General features: G+C 32.3%; 1 protein-coding gene across 2 annotated transcripts in view; it reads right to left on the bottom strand.

Annotated features, from left to right (window-relative positions):
- Positions 1-6,753, bottom strand: part of LOC137398491 (uncharacterized) — a 28,011-nt gene extending 21,258 nt beyond the window's left edge. For both annotated transcript variants that reach the window (XM_068084604.1, XM_068084602.1), the window contains exon 1: positions 6,656-6,753. The gene's annotated coding sequence lies outside the window, so the exon portion shown is untranslated. The remainder of the gene's footprint in view (positions 1-6,655) is intronic.
- Between the last annotated feature and the right edge of the window lie 2,428 nt (positions 6,754-9,181).

The raw sequence follows: 9,181 nt of genomic DNA on the forward strand, positions 1-9,181 counted from the left end.
GTTTACTAGACTAAACAAATTAAAATTATCTACGCCAACTATAGTAGAAGAAAATAGTTTTGACTTTCCTATAAACTGCTTTCTGAAAAGTCTTCTGGAATGGATTATGCTCGGAAACCGAGGTTTGAAGTAATGTACCGCTTACAGAATATACTAAGAGGACATAACATCAGAGCTGATTAATTGTGTTCATCAGTAGCTGGCAACAAAAATGTAAGTTTTCACTGTGTTTGATGTAAAACAGTCAGGTCTGTGACAAGATCCGTTTTACTTAAGGACCTTACATAGCTTATCATAGTGTAGTCTTGAAGTAATGGTTATAATTTATTTTCACACCAAGCTGCAACATTAATTATTTATTTTTATAAATAAATAAAATAAATAAATAGTTTTATATACATTAAATCACTTTTGTCTGTTTTGAAAAGTTTAAAAAATTGAAATACTTCATGAATTGTTTATTTGAAGTCGTTCATTTGTAGTCTTTCACAAAAAGTAGCTTTATTACTTTGCTTACTACATGTTTAAAAACTTTTTAAAAATTACATGAATTCAGATTTTACTTCTAGCAAAGCATTCTTTGATGAAAATGCTTTTCTTAGTGGAATATCAGCCTGATATTACTTAAATACACATTCTATATTGATGTACCTTCCGTTTTTCCAAATGAGTAGAAATAAGAAAAAATAATATTATGAAATTACAGAATGCTTAAGTTTAAATTGCAATCGCTTAAATTTCAACTGATTAAACATATAAAAACACCTCAAACTGATTGTGGAACTCAAAAAATTGAAAGCACAGAGGCAGAGCAAATCAAATCTAAAAACATAAAAAAGTGTCAATCTAAACTTTCCTGCATATTACCTTCCGCAAGTTTTAGAAACGGCTAAAATATTTTCAGTTTAAAAAGAGAAATACTCAATAATAAAGAAATATGTTCTAGTATAAATTATAAAAAATATTTCAGTTTGAAGTTTTTAAATTGATAGCTAAACCAAAAATTGGTCATAGCGGTTTACTTTTAAAACTGCTTTATTTTAATTTGGCAAGGCAGCACTCCACAAGGCAGCACTCCACAAGGCAGCACTCCACAAGGCAGCACTCCACAAGGCAGCACCCAACTACTTGCTATAGCTACAGATTTGCTTAACATTATTTTATTAGCTGCTATGGAAGTTGATCTGACAGCCATAAATGTGCTAAAGCTAAGGCTAGGATTTTTCCAATTTTCTTGGTCAAGTTTATCCAAACTTCACACACAACTGCTCCATTTCCTTCACCAGGTAGTTAACCTGGCTCCATTTTAAAACTGCATTTGGTTCATGAGCACCAGCCCCTTAGTTGTCTGTATTGTTAATAACAAAAATTGCAGGCATTGCCGGGCTTACAGCTAGTTGTAAAATACATACATTTCAAATCATATTTCTGTTACGTACCAAAGTGCTAAACGAAAGTTTGCTGGATTTAAATTTTTTGTTACTGCGCCAAAATTGCTATTCAGACCAAATTAATTCAAACAGATTTTCGGAAATTTGATAAACCGCTAGTATTAATGCAATATCTCAAGAATCAGTACATATACTGTTTTAGTGTAGATTGCATCTTATTCAAAACAAAGTTTTATGCAAGATAAATACAAATTTTTAGTGACTCCTACTCTCGCAAAATCTTTGCAGCTTCCTTTGCATTGAACGAAGGCGGTGAATTTCTTACTGCGTGACGATAGAGATCTGGTTTTTTTTTTTTGAAAAAAATAAGTAGAAATGGAGTTGCTGAGCTTTCCGATTGATTTTTATCAAAGATTTTTGATTGGTTGCACATGATTAGCAACAAAGTCGTTTCTTTGCAGACAAAATTTTATTTGTTTAGCTAATGTGTAGGCTTCGTAATGAAAAAAAAGTGAAATACTATTAATTAGCTTTATTACTAGATTAACTAAATTCATAGGCTTACGGTTTGTACTTCTATTACCGCAAAAGCGCATACATCGGCTCATGATAGCCAAGGATTTAAGCGTCTATAATAAAATATATTTATATTATAAATATATATATTATATATTTATAATATAAAAATATATATTTATATTATAAATATAAATTATAGTCTTGTTTTAGTTGTCTTTAAAAGAAACTTCAATATGAACCGATGTTAAAATTTAATTACACCATCAAATAATCTTTCCTTAAAATTTAACGCAGGCTCTTTTTACTAAGGTTTTTCAAATGTGTTCATGATGAAAAAACTCATGATCTGCAGGAAGCTTTCTCAATACAACATGTATTACACATTTTCAGCAAAAGGTAGTTCTTAAACTCGGAAATGTTTTATTAAAAAATCTCAAAATTAAACCAAAGAATATTGGCAACTTTTCAAACACTTGAAGTTGGTGTTTCTATATTTACTTTCTATCAAGTGCAATAATTGAGATAGTTTAATTTTTGCACTGTTATAATGGATCTGATATTAACTATATTTAGCCAACTTATGTCTCTTTTTTCAGTTTTAGCAAATATTTTATTTGTGTCTAATTAGGTTAAAACCGATAAAGAATTAATCAATATTTCCTTTAAATTATGTTATCATATGTTATACTCATGTTAGCATAAGAATAGTTCAATTTTATGCAAATTGTGTTAAAGTAACTTCCATTTCATTGCACGTTTAAAATTTTTAACTGAATATAATAGTTATTGAAACATGATTGTTGCTTGGTTTCAGGGTTAATGAACAACATTTTGTGTTTGTTTTTTTTGAGAGTAAAATAACTTATTTACAACTTAAATTCTAAAATAGCAAATATATATATCAAGTATTTTAAACTTTTCAAAGTTAATAAAATTAAAGTGTACTTATTGTTTTAAATATATAAAGGAGTTTTTAGTAGGCCTAAATGTAAAGTCAACCCGCAATCAGAGACTTGAAACCTGAAACTCCAAACTTATATACGCACCCAATTACATTTATAAAACGTATTCATAAGTTTGTAGAATATTTAGCTTTGGATGTTTATTGTGAACAATGCTGCCACATTTACTGTTGCGTTGAAAATGTTGTAGCCAAAAATAACATACAAATTCAAGTCGTTAATGAGGTGATGCTTTTACAAAGTTCAGATCAGCTATAGTTATATAACGCGCATAGTAATTTACATCTAGCTTGAAAAATTTTCTGTTCCAAACATAGATCTTACCCAAAGTATAGATTTTGCCGTAAACTACTGCTACATGCACAAAGCATGTAATTAGCTACTATGACTAACTAGTAACCTGGCTTGTGAGAAATTGTCCGGTGTAATAAGTAATTGTGCAATTATTCCAAATATCAGCAAAGTGGTTGATTGATGCATGTAGTAGACACTCTAGTAAGCTGAAGAGTGAGTTCAGGGCTTGTTGCAAGCAATCTTTTCCTAATCGGTAAGGGTTGCTTTGGACAAACGGACAAACATGATTATTATAGCAAAAATCTACTTGTGAGCTGGTAAATATACCGTCTTGGTATTTGGACTAATTGGCTAAAACTTGTAGAGGTCTGAAGATAGTCTGAGTCATTCAATTATTTTTATGTGTAAGCTAGTTGGTCTGAGTGATAATCAATAGGCTTCTAGAGAGCTACTAGACTAATTGGCTAGTAATTGTCAGCGATACTAGATCAGCAGCAGTCTGATGCAATTTTCATGAGTGCAAAAGACTATTAGGTTGCTTGTAGTTGCTAGTTTCAGTAACAAGACAGCCTAGGAATAGAGGGTTATAGGAATAGAAGCAGAATCTTTAGATCTTAAACTGTGTTTACAGTTTGAACTTGAATCAGTTTGTCATTAGAGACTAACACTCTGTCATTTTTCAGAAGTCATTTTAATTTCTCGATAGGTTGAAACTGATCTTGGTATTTTGGTAATATTTCAAGAACTAAGAATTCGATTAGGCCTACCTTAAAATTGTGGAATTATACTGAAAGTACATTACCACAAAAAGGACTACCATTTCATAATCAAAAAAACAAAAGAACATAATACAACTATGTAGCAAAGTTTATTCAGATGTAGGATTACGTAGAAAAGTAATTTTCTAAATTGCTTACCCTGGCTTTATTGGGCCCATGCTTCAAAGTATTAAAACGCATCTGCCATAACAGTGCTTTTTTGCATGACACACTTGATATCAATCAAATTATTTACAAAAACTTTATTGGATAAGATAAAAATAGACTAACTATTTATAATTTATCTAATGCATTGATGGCTCCTCTTAACCCTTTGAATCTTGAAGGCCAGTACTCCAGCAATGCGTGGGGTGTGTCAGAAAGCCTAGCGGCAGGAACAGTGGCATACACATGGCTCTGCTTACAAATGCTGTTTCCAAGTAACAGCATAAACCAATCAAGTTAATTCTTGCACAGAGCGTTACACCAAAAATTTTACTTCTATTTTCAAGTATTTTCAAATTATTTATCTACTTTTTTCGTTATAATAAAAGTTTTAGGGAAACGGTATCGTGAAAAAAATTGATACGATTTGTTTTTGGTATGTTATGGATGATTATGTTATGCAAATAAAGAATTAACTGATGCTAATCTTAATTTTGCACATTATTTTAAGTCATAAAACAATGATGTACGTGGGCTACTGCAAAGATTTTCATGTTTTTAAAATCGTACTAGTTTTTATGACCTGAGCTCGAATAACTGTGAAACACACTGCTTTTTGCTTGATGGCATTTGCTGTGTCGATGGACTATTTTATCAGTGTTTTACCAAATATCATTGAATTCTGAGCATTAATAGATATATCTAATAAAAATTTCAAAACTTCCTTTTGTTGGACAAATTGCCCAGGGATACTGACACACATTGACAAGGACGGGCAGAGTTCAAAGGGTTAAATATAGATACTAACATTTATATTAGTCTACAGGTATGTCTGTAAAAATCCTGTACAGTTTAAATTATCTTATGTAAAGCAAGTCAGTTTGTCTGCATGTGTTGACTCTCAGCAGAAAGGACATGCAGTGACTCTGCTGACTCATCAAACATAATACTAGGAAGTTCAGTTAAAAATAGTTGTTTTGTTAGTCTAGAAGAGCATAGAAACTTCTGTCTTCTGTTAGTCTGATAGATGATAATAACTAGAAGTCTGTCTTACTTAAGCCGCCATTCAAACTCTTTTATGTCTGCATTGAGCACTTATAATGTTGGTCATATTCAACTGCAATGGCGAACAGATAATAGCCATTCAGACCTGCTGGTTATTGTCAGCTGTCTAAACCGCTGAAGTGAGTTTGTCTCCTAGTAGCACTAGTTGAGTCAGTTGAATCTAACTAAACAATCACTTTGAGATATAAGAGAATGAAAGAAGCTGAAAAAAGCACTTGCAGGTCTGACTGCCACCAAAACTATATGTACAAAATTATTACTGAGCTGAACCTTGAATAAAAACCCTTGGTACTGAATTCTCTCATTAATCATTTAGGAAATTGTCAATTATTTTTTTCAAACGGTTGAATAAGATCAGTTGCCTCCATTGATTGGGCAGAAGTAGTTTTTTAAAGAAAACCTTAATACGTTGCAAAAGAGAGGACTTGTTCAAGGGATAGTAATGAATAAATTTACATACTCTTTTATTGCACATTCAATGGGTGTCACGAATTGTTTAGTTATTATATCGGTAGTTGGCTTTTGAGTTTTAGCAATATTGGCAACTCTCGTCATTTTATGACTGATATTAGGTGATATGTGAAGATCAGTCTTTCAGAAGGAGTTGTCCCTAATGCCACATTTCACATTACATCTACTAGTATACAATTAGCTCAAAAATTGTTTTTTGTGCATAGTTACTGAGGAAAGCATTTAATTACAAAAGAAATCTGAACAAGTTTATCCTCTTTCTATAAGTAATAATACTTGACTAATGAATGATAAAAACTTGGATGCCAACCATTAATTGGAAGCCAACCAATATGAGTACAACCAAAGCTAAAGGAATGTGTGCAGCATTTTCAAGGTCAACTATTCAGACATCCTGTGCCTTTATGTTCACTCTCTGATTTTCATGCCATGAACTTCATGAGCACTGATGCAAGCTACCCTTTTACAATTTGAACAAAGAAAGCTGTACGTCTGGTACAAAAAACATCTAACCAACTCTTGAAAGCATGTGAATAGAGCAAAACCACTAAGGGGTAGCTAATTATTTTAATTTTAAAAGATGTGACATGATCTGGAAATCTAAACGCAACATAAAGCTTTAGCATGAGGCGGGTAAGCTTTAAAATGGAGCAGAAATTTCAATTCTTACATAGACTCAGCTAGGCAATTCAATGGTGCATATTCTTGGTTGTATCTTTTAAACCAACATTATAAACTATACTGCCCACACTTCTTACAGTTAATCAATATTAAAAAACAAGGTTAAAACTTTAAAATTATAGAAAAGAAAAAGTTAGTCAAGTTGAAAACATTCAGTAGGGAAGTAGTTGATTAGAAAACATTCAGTGAAATTGTAAAACGCATTTCAAAGTAAGCAGAGATACGGTTGCTACTAGTTACAATGCTTATGGGTGACAGTTGAAATAGTCTTAGAGAATTATGTTAATAACTAAATATTACTACAACATAGACTGATTCAGTGATGTATTTACTCATCTTCAATACTTACAGGCTGTGCTGTCAGAAATGTTCACTTCTAGCTTCTGTTCCTTTTCAGTTAGTTTCTTTTCTTCCCCTTTGGAAAGTATGCTACAGACAACCAACACAGCTGAAAGAACAGCTTGATTAATATGATTCTGTCTCCTCAGTGACTTTCCATTCAAAGGCTAGCATGCCTGATTACATTGAACTACTCCCTGACTCACTGCTAAAGCCTTCCCTTACATTGAATGCTATGTAGTCACGCATGACTGAACGTCATGGTTGCTGAGGCTGCAGTAGAAGCTATTATATTCACAAGCATCTCTTTGTGTTAACAATAAATTCATCAAGTTTTTCTAAGAATACAAAGGCTGCTAGTGTAAATCGTAATTGCTTCTAGGCTAGCATAGGGTCTTAGTGAATGTAGAGTTCTTATTGGTAACTTGATAAAACGGCCTCATAATATTATGATAAAAAACAAGCTAAGCTGTGTTGCAGTGTCTAATGTATACAACCAGAATACCTCTGTTTTTACACAGCTTGCTAGAGCCTTTTCGCTGCTCAAGCTTTGTGAAATTTTCCTAGTGACTTGCTTGGCTAGTGATCTGCTCAAAGCATGCCTCGCAAAATGGTATATACCAACATACAATCAATATTTGGGCTCTAGTACAATGAAATTTCTGTGATATATTTCTACATGTTTGGTTAACTAGATCATAACTTAACTAACCTCAACTCGTAACTCAGCGCACCACCAGAAGACTAATATTTCAACATGTGATGCTATTGAGCAAGCGGTATTAGATGAACCGGTTTCAACTAGCTGTTAGCGGTTCACTTAATGCAAGCTACAGCTGTAGAGTTTAGATACATATGGCTGACTGGCCTATATGAATCTGCATATAGATAACAGTCTGCTTGTTGTGTCAAGTAGTCTACTTGCCAAAAGTTAATCGTATATTAAGGTTGTTTCTGATTGAGTCAATCCATGCTATCCAAATCTATGGTAAATTTATGTAAATTAGAACTGTTATTCATCCAGGCAAGAAGTTAAGATAATCTAACTATTATCAACTACAATAATTGTGTCGTGATTTAAACCAGAAACTTTCTGATGGTTTCTTGCAAACATTATCAGCTTATAGCCTACTAGATTCTTGTGGATATCGTCCAATGGTTTTGCTGTTATTACCATATATTCCAATACCGAATCGTGATGGTTACTTCTATTTCTAAAATATGAGGTCACTGTTTTTTCTGGTGCTCTTTGTACTTGAAATACACAACAACTATTGATTGGCTTACAAATGGCTCTTCGATCTGATGCGCAGAAGTTGTGAATTTAAAGAGCCATCAGAAAGCCAGAAGAGCCAAACTTTTAGTTACAAAATGGTTTTCAGAACTAAATAATTCTGTTAATAGAGCTACCACTGCTCTGCTATAGAGATATCACATAACTGTCAGAAAAATCATTGCACTCTCATAGTAAAGTTGTTTAAGATTACATGTTAGTAGAGATGCATGTGACAAAAACAAAGCAGAGCGTAAATAACTTGCTCTGGCATGTAATACAACCTTTTTAAAGTGGATTGATTATCATCGACTTGCAAGCAACAGCTAAAAGCAAAAGTAATCATAGAGAAAAAACAGTATCAATCAATAAATGCTGACATACCAGAGATGAGTTGATGCCGGGGAACAGCCCAACTGTCATACGATGAAAGTGAGCCTTGACCTTTAAAAAATAAATTTAAACATTGAATAATGAGTCTGCTTTGCTAGCTAATAGTTGGGAAGAAGTTTGTGACTGCAACTAAAACTAGCTTAAGGAAGGCTTACTTAGCAATGAGTTACGGCGGCATGTTAGAAACCGTGAAAATCATCATCAAATATGCTTAGAGAAACTGAATGAAAATAGAAATGGACTACATTTCTTAAAACTGTCAAAGTAACATATATAAATAGTATAAATAACATGAAGTAACATAAATAAATAAGAATGTATAGATACTACACATTGATGCTAACCATGATACTATTTTTATGCTATATTTATATTTATAGTTATATTTATTTTTACATGATATTATTTTTTTTTATTTTATTATTTTTATTTATTTTTATTTTTATCATACCAGATGTTAGGCTAATATCTGCAGTAGATGAAGCATTATAAAAAGACACATGGGGTACACATGCTAAATAAAAAGAGAAATACAGTCATACCTTGACATAAAAGGTTAATCCATTCTGGGACAGAGTTCGTAAGCCAATTTACTCGCAATTCAAAGCGCTATTTCTTATAGAAAGTAACAAAGTACAAATTAATTTGTTAACATACTATAAAAAACTGGACCTAAACAAGACATTGCTAGAAATAGGTGTTTTTAGTTGTAATTCAGTAGCTAATTAGTTGTTATGATCTGCAATGAAATGTAGCATCACTATGTATACTAACCACTCTATGGAGTTTTCCCGTTAGACGGACGGAGGTGTATGTAATGGCAGTGTGAGAAAGACTTGAAAGCAATACTTTGAGTACATGAAACTTTTG

This window comes from Watersipora subatra, chromosome 6 (genome assembly GCF_963576615.1).
Source record: "Watersipora subatra chromosome 6, tzWatSuba1.1, whole genome shotgun sequence".
NCBI lineage: Eukaryota > Metazoa > Bryozoa > Gymnolaemata > Cheilostomatida > Watersiporidae > Watersipora > Watersipora subatra.